The sequence below is a fragment of the Ostrea edulis genome, chromosome 6 (assembly GCF_947568905.1).
Source record: "Ostrea edulis chromosome 6, xbOstEdul1.1, whole genome shotgun sequence".
Lineage (NCBI taxonomy): Eukaryota > Metazoa > Mollusca > Bivalvia > Ostreida > Ostreidae > Ostrea > Ostrea edulis.
Window position 1 is genome coordinate 83874744 of NC_079169.1, and position 8203 is coordinate 83882946.

The 8203-nt window shown below is 36.2% G+C and overlaps 1 pseudogene; it reads right to left on the reverse strand.

Annotated features, from left to right (window-relative positions):
• Nucleotides 1-277: 277 nt before the first annotated feature.
• LOC125683405 (cytochrome P450 1A1-like) lies at nucleotides 278-5600 on the reverse strand (annotated as a pseudogene).
• Between the last annotated feature and the right edge of the window lie 2603 nt (nucleotides 5601-8203).

Sequence of the window (8203 nt, forward strand, 5' to 3'; positions counted from 1 at the left end):
CCTATTCTTTATAGGATTTATGAGAATGGCAACTGTTGGTTATCGTTATTTTCTTTTTTGCACTCGTATTTGATCACAACATCAGATTTTCTGTGTGCAGTGTTTACGAGGCAGTCCTTATTAACATCGGGACCAACAGCACAGTGTTAAGTAAAATATATTTCAAAAAATCAAACATCGAGTACATATGCATTATCTTGTGTAATATATAAAAAGGTAGTGTGATAGAAATCTTGAGATACATGCATATTGTTTACTGCATTCCATTTGCTAAGACATTTGCAAGTAGATAGTAAGATCTTTATTTAAAATAACACCTGCATATGAAAGGCTTGGACACAGTAAAATGATCGATATAAAGGAGGTCTCAAGTAAAATTCTTTCAGTGGAATGGGCGAGGCCAAAACATCAGTTGTTTGTAATGATTATCAACTTTACTCAAATCTTCCTTTTCTTATTTAGTACTGTATATGATATTTTCCACTTGTTAGAAGGCACTCGATTATTTTGCTGTTGTATCACTTTGCCTCTTTAATTCAGTCGATATGATTATGATACGAAAATCCGCAATTCCTTTCTGTACACTGTTTAAGAAAAAAAACCCAGTTACTTTTCTCGAAGAACAAAACGAACTTCGTACGGCTGGGCCTGTAAAACGAGGCCAGGAAGCATTTCTCTGTGTTGAAAATCCGGCAACGATTTTCCATCGGGTTCCAAGATTGTGTAATTTTGCATCAAAGTCGACAGAAATAGAAATATGCGTGATTTTGCAAACACTTCACCAATACAATTTCTCTTCCCTATTCCAAAAGCAAAAAACCTGAAAAATACAAGACAATTTTACACATTCAGATAAATGTATAATTCATGGGAGCAGTTTTAACCAATTCAGCAAAATAATACTACTTTTTTCTGACTGGACCATTGGCAGGCAATAAAAGTCCATCCGTGTCTAAGAAGCGCTCTGGTTTAAAAGTAAATGGTTCTTCCCACTCTTTTTCGCTGAGATGAATTGCAGCCACGTTTGGTATAATCTAAAACCAGAAAATGTAAAATAGATGCCACATAATCATGAACCGAAAATAAGTTGAGAAATGTAAAGTTAGCTTACTACTGTATTCTTCTCTATAGTGTAACCAGCTATTGTAGTTTCCTGGGACGTTGCATGAAAGACGGCTACTGGAACGTGTGAAATGTAACGAAGTGTTTCAAGAATGACGGCCTCAGTAAGCGGGCATTTCTCTCTGTCAGAGAGGCAAGGTTCTCTTTCAAATCCAATCACACCGTCCACTTCTTTTTGTAAAGCTTTCTGAAGTTCTGGTCTTTTTGCAAGGATTTGTATCATGGACATTAATGTCCCTTGTGTTGTCAGGTAACCTGGTAAAGCAAAAGAGAATCTTGTGAAAAATTGTTTTTCAATAATCCAGTTTTGTTATTGCACAGATGAAGTAAGTCAAAACTTTGACGAGGTTTTTACAAAATGAAATTAGCCACGGACACTAAAATCATCAAGTCGGATGCGTGTCTGCATTATTAGTTACAACAGGCAGTAAAATCAAAAGTGAAAATAAACAGGTGGTTTTAATTTCCCCATGTCCACCTATTTGTCAGTATAGTTTGATTAGAATATTCATACCAGCCGTTAATAAATTCACTAAGAGATTCGACAGATTTTCCTGTGTAAACCACTGATTGCCGTGTTCATCCCTTTCTTTCATGACGTCTTTTAGTGTGTGATAGATTCCCTTTTCCACGGTTTCCTCTTTCTGCAAAAGTATGAAATGACAACAAACTCTTTATTACATCCAACTGTAATATGAAAAGGTGAAAACAACGAACAATCATTAATCTTATCAATCCTATAAAGAATACAAATTACGAGTAGAGCACGCACGGACCCTTGCACACACCGGGGATGGGATAGGGTGCCTGGAGGAGTAGGCACCCCATCACGCTCGCCACGAGCCCTATATCAATGATAATTTCTTTGTAAACTTATGGTTCCTAATACTGAGTTTGAAGTTTCACCTCTTCCTGACCTTTATTATCATCTGCATGTCATGGTGTTTATATCCAAAAAGCATGTTTTGCATTTGATATACGTCCGCTTCTGCTTCTTACTTAGATATTTTATTGAAAGTAGACATTAACGGCAAACTGACAACTCAACTGTATGACAAATGGGATGATTTCAGCTTCTCCATCGTCAACTTCCCATATTTGTGTAGCAATATTCCATTATCACCTGCATATGGTGTTTATATATCTCAACTGATTCGATGTGCAAGAGCTTGTTCTGAATATAGTCAGTTTTTAAATCGAGGTAAGCTACTGACAAACAAGTTGATGGTACAGGGATTTCAACAGTCTAGATTGAAGTCAGCATTTCGCAAATTCTATGGTCGTTATAACGATCTAGTTCGTCAATACAACCTCGCATTGGGTCAAATGCTGTCTGACGTGTTTCATACCGATTGTTAAGCCGTTCTTGGCACACTGATTTTGACTGCGGATAACTCCGTTTACCTGATCAGGATATAGGGCTCACGGCGGGTGTTACCGGTCAACAGGGGATGCTTACTCCTCCTAGGCACCTGATCCCACCTCTGGTGTGTCCAGGGGTCCGTGTTTGCCCAACTATCTATTTTTTTATTGCTTGTAGGAGTTATGAGATTGATCAATGTTCGTTATCTTCACCTTGCATACTTCAACTGCCCTTTCAAAAGACGAAATTCATCAAAACATGCTTCAGTTATAGACACATTTATTATCCCTGTCAATGGGACTGATGAATATGAGTTACCGTTCCTAAACGTCATAAAAACCCTTACAAACAAAGATACATTACTGGATCCAGTAATTGTTCTACCAATCCCCTATATTTGCTCCTCACGAAAATATTAACAGCTGTGAAGGAGAAACTTAAACATACTGTGTGACTATATATGCCAAAAGTGGTGTAAATCAAATGTGGATTCTGAAAAATTCTTTAAAAAACTGTTAGCAAACTTGAAATCATAAAACTTTTATCAAATCAACAACATTAGTACGTATGACTTTTTCTTTACACGACAATTCCTTACGATGAATTAAAGACTAGACTTTTTGACATCTTAGACAGTTGCTTCTTCAACGAAAATGGAAAACTCAAATATTCCTATCTAGTGATCAGTCATCCAAAAAAAATACTTTGTTGAACGCCACTCTGATTCCACTCACAATTCCTCTGAAGTTGAAATAAAAAATCTGCTGGAATTCCTAATTGACAATATCTTTGTGGTCTTTGGTGATCATGTCTCTGAAAAGCCTGTTGCAATCCCCATGGGCACGAGTTGTGATTCTCTGTTTGGTGACCTGTTTTTATATTCCTATGAAGCAGAATTTATGCAAAATTTTCTCCGTGAGAAGAAAATATCTCTTGCGGTGGCCTTCAATTCGACATTTAGATACATCGACGATGTATTATCTATTAACAGTAATAATGTTCATTCATATGTCGATTCAATATATCCCAATGGACTCGAAATAAAAGACACCACAAAGTCGTCCACCTCTGCGTCATACTTAGATATTTGATTGAAAGTAGATATTAACAGCAAACTAACAACTCAACTTTATGACAAACGGGATGATTACAACTTCTACATCGTCAGCTTCCCATATTTACATAGCAATATTGCATCGTGTTTACATCTCTCAACTGATTAGATACGCAAAACCTGCTTTTTCTGCGTATGGTGAGTTTTTAAATCGAAGCAGGCTACTAACAAACAAGTTGATGGTGCAGGGGTTCAAACAGTCTCGTTTAAAATCAGCATTTCGTAAACTCTATAGTCGTTATAACAATATAAATTCCAAATACAACCTACCATTGGATAAAATTCTGTCTGACGTGTTTCATGCCGATTGTTAGGCTGTTTTTGGCACACTGATTTTAACTACGGATAACTCCGTTTACCTGATCAAGATATAGGGCTAACGACGAGTGTGACTGGTCGATAGGGTATGTGTACTCCTCCTAGGCACCTGATTCCACCTCTGGTATATCCAGGGGTCCGTATTTATCCAACTCTATAATTTGTATTGCTTATATGATTTATAAGATTGGTCACTGTTCGTATCTTCACCGTCGATGTAAAGGATTTTTCTTTCTTTCTGGTGTATCAAAAAAAAAATGCAGCTGGTAACCCGCATGCACCTGAACCTTTGTTTACAAGTAGGACCTCTTGATGATGACCAAAAATAAAGTGTTATGTGATGAATCACCGTTCGTTATCTTCACCTGTCATTCAACTGACGTCACGGGAAAGTACCACGAGGGGAACTTACAGTAAATGAGTCACAGTCAACATGTAGGTAGTATCGTTTCGGTATGTAACCGTAACAATTGCAATGATACTTGTGAATGTGAGGTGTAATTTAGTGCATTTTAGTATGGAAGTCCTTAACCTAATTGCGTAAAACACATTTCACTGATACCTACTTGATTAGGATTAGAAATATAAAGCCTAAACTGCGCAAGGTTATCGTAGAAGTTTTCAAAATTTGCTTCATTCCTTAAATAAGAGTTCAATGTAAGCGACTTCAATATAAATGGGTTAAACTGTACTTTACAACACTTGATGATAAAATGAAATATGAAAGGACAAAAGGAATCTCTTACCGACAAAGTTTCCAGACAGTTCATCATAACATGTTTTGTCCTATGAAACTCATTCATCTTCAAAGACATGGGAAGTGGAAGAAACCGTAGAAAGGGTAAAAGCACATCATAAAAGTATCATATCCGGGATTGGTTGTTGTGTTGAAAAGGTGCTCAAGTTTTCTTAATATCTTTTGCAGTTCCCCCTTTCTGCCAAAGCTTCGTCCTATGGCCTGAAGAGAAACTCGTTATTAATAATGTATTCATTGTAATAATGAATAAAGTCGACATTGTGGCAGGCATTTCTGAAATTTCATCTTTATGGTCTATACACCATAGTTGTGATTATTTATGATTCTAACGTAATATATAACGTGCATGAATTTATAAAATTAGCATTTACCAGAACTTCCACTGTATTAAGTATGAATTCTCCCACGATGCTTCTGGGATCCACATTTTTGTTTTCTGTGGATCGAATGTCGTTTTTCATGGATTGGAGGTTCTCTTTGACTTGGGATTCAATTATAGATAACCCTTCTCCGTAGGAGCGGAGCAATTGATAAGTAAGTTTTCTGCGTTTTATCCACAATGGATCTGGAGGTGCAAATCCAACATCGGCATAATTATCAAGCAGATACTCTCCTGTAAATGTCGGCGGCCGAAACGAAGTAATAGTTGCATTTGGTTCTTTGGTAAATGCCTCTCTCAGTACTTCAGAAGAATTTAGACTGACGAATTTCTTACCAAGAAATTCGAATTGAAAAATGTCTCCATATTTCTCAGTCCAATCATAAAGTTTTAAGTGTAAAGTCGGAAATTCAGACTTTAAGAAAATCTGGAAGACGGGCCAGCCTTTGGGTCCAGGTGGCGTTTTTCCTTTCTGTCGACTGGTCTTTTGAACGGCATACAACAGAGACAAAATTATCAAAATAGGAATTAAAATGAAATTAAACATATCAGACGACACTAAAACATATGACTTGTTATCTAAAGATCGGGCACAATGTTTATCGCAGTAAATGCTAAGCTCTAGCTATATACTCGGGAATGACCTACATTTAACGTTACCTCTGCACTGTGCACCTCTTGGGCGTTATCATACGAATTTCTTATCTTGTTATAAAACTGCGTCTATTTGTCAGATACGGAAACATTTAAGGGTATTTAGTTGATGCTTAAAGTATATATTTTGAGTAAAAGAATGATATGTATCAGATAACTTATTTTTCGGAAGCTGTCAAGTCTAATTAACGAAATTGCGATGATATCAGTTGAAATATTCTATACTAATGCAAGGTGAAGAAAACGAACAGTGATCAATCTCATAACTCCTACAAACAATACAAAGTAGATAGTTGGGCAAACACGGACCCCTGGACTAATCTAACTATTAAAGGACTTGTACCGTAATTTTAGAACTTGCATAATTTTATGAAAAATATTCTTTATAATATAGTTGAAAAAGGATACTAAATACAATAAAAATTGATGTGAGCATATTTACAGAGATATTGCGGGTTGACATTCTAACACAGCAATATACATATTTCGATCGGAAATTTACGCGCCATATTACTGTGACGTCATATACGACAATTAGAATGAGAAAGCACGTAGTAAGCCGGTGGCGATTTAGGTGATAATCCTATTGTTTTATCTATAAAACCGCTTTAACAGCATTATCTGTGTATTTACTCATCAATTAATGGACTAATGTGTATTGTGCGGCATACGGTTGCACCAATATTCAGAAGAAATGGTGCGGATTTAATCAATTTAGTTCCTCAAAGGATGCAGCTCGGAGGATGGCATAAATCCTACACAAGTTTGATGCTACAGATATCAGTCGGTTGTCAGGACACTTTTGAAAACTTCAGCTGGACCGAGATCATGAGAATTAGACGGCGGCTGGCTTTGTGGGAGCAAAGATTCAACTTAAAAGTGATGCATACCAGGCCTAGATGTACCTCTTCGTTTGTATATTTCTATGGTTTGTTCAAAGACCCGGGAGCTCCAAATACCCAAACCCCGAGGGGCCTTCTTGAAACTACAATGGGCTGATGTGAGTGTTTCTTAATAATATGATGTTTATCTGTTTATAGCGAGAGAAAAAAAACCAACCAAACAATTACGTCATCAACAACAGATGAATGGAATGTTTGTGTTTCAAATAGTATAGGGACATCCTTCATCATCCCTAATCGTATTTTATAAACTGCAAACCTACAACTGTACCGTTAAGCAGTTTATAGCTGTCGGGGATACCCCATCGCAAATCAGGCACGTGGAACCAGGAGGTAGGGCTATCCCCGCTTTTTCAATCAGTATTTATTGGAATGACCCATACCTGTTTTTTAATAGTGGTAGTGAAAAGTTTTAAAAAATTGTAAGTTTGAAGACAAAAAGTGAAGACGTGTTCCAAAGGGCGATTGCTAAACCTCCCACACCCCAGCATCGAAAACAAATTGAGAAAATAACGATTCATTGCCCCCCTAATAGAGTAGAAATTTTAGACAAAACAACATTATTTTGATTATTATTAATACTTGCTTGTCAATCCAGTTAAGTTGTAAATTAGATAAGTCATAATCTCCTTTGTCTGCCCCCTTATGTGTTTTTTGTTTTGTTTTCAAATCGCTCATGTAAAGTTCAAATTGCGTGTTGATGATTCTAAATAAGTGGCGATTTTGTGAAAATGCCCAGTTTTCAATGCATGCCTGATGTTGTTTGTAATCTGAACGACGACAAAAACACAGGAATAGGTAATTTTATCTGTAATGATAGTTGTAATGGTCCATACCACAAATAATAAAAACACAGGAACCGTTAATGTTGTTTGTAATAATGATAGTACTAATCTATACCAGAATTCGAGTTTTATGGATAAGTAGAACATACTCCCCATTTTAGCAACATTGACACTTGTTTAAAAAATGGCGGCGTGTTAGAAAAAAAATAGTGTGAAGATTGATTTTTCATATATTTTATATCATAAATGTACAACGCGATGCAAAATATGATTTCGACACCCATTAATGTTTCTTTTTCCTTTGGTGTTCAAAATCAAACAGGATATTATTGGGAAACCTAAATTATCAGTTATCTTCGCATTATTTGCGTCCCTATCCTCCGTGATGTAGAACAGACACTACACAACACGAGAAACATAGTTAGATAACTGAGTATGCGCAAATTCAACTCTTATTTTACAAGGGCTTTTAAAATTGAATACACCTTAAAATATAACCATTTGTCGAAATTTCAGTACCACATGGAATTTTCTTCGTCCAGAAATGTATCAAAACAATGGACACGGTGTTTCCGAATGAGTTTGAATTTAGAGTAAGAGTGAGAAACAAATTGATAATTTCTCTAAATGGACACATTCTGTTCAAGCTTCTGTGTCAGCCTGAATTGATTATGTTGGATTTAAGAGGAGCATGAACACGATTGTGGTAAATACATATCTACATATTGAATATGAAATATCTAGATTAATTAAAGACATGATAGTATTTGATATGTGTGGAACACAGCAAGAAACCTAAATTTTCAAAA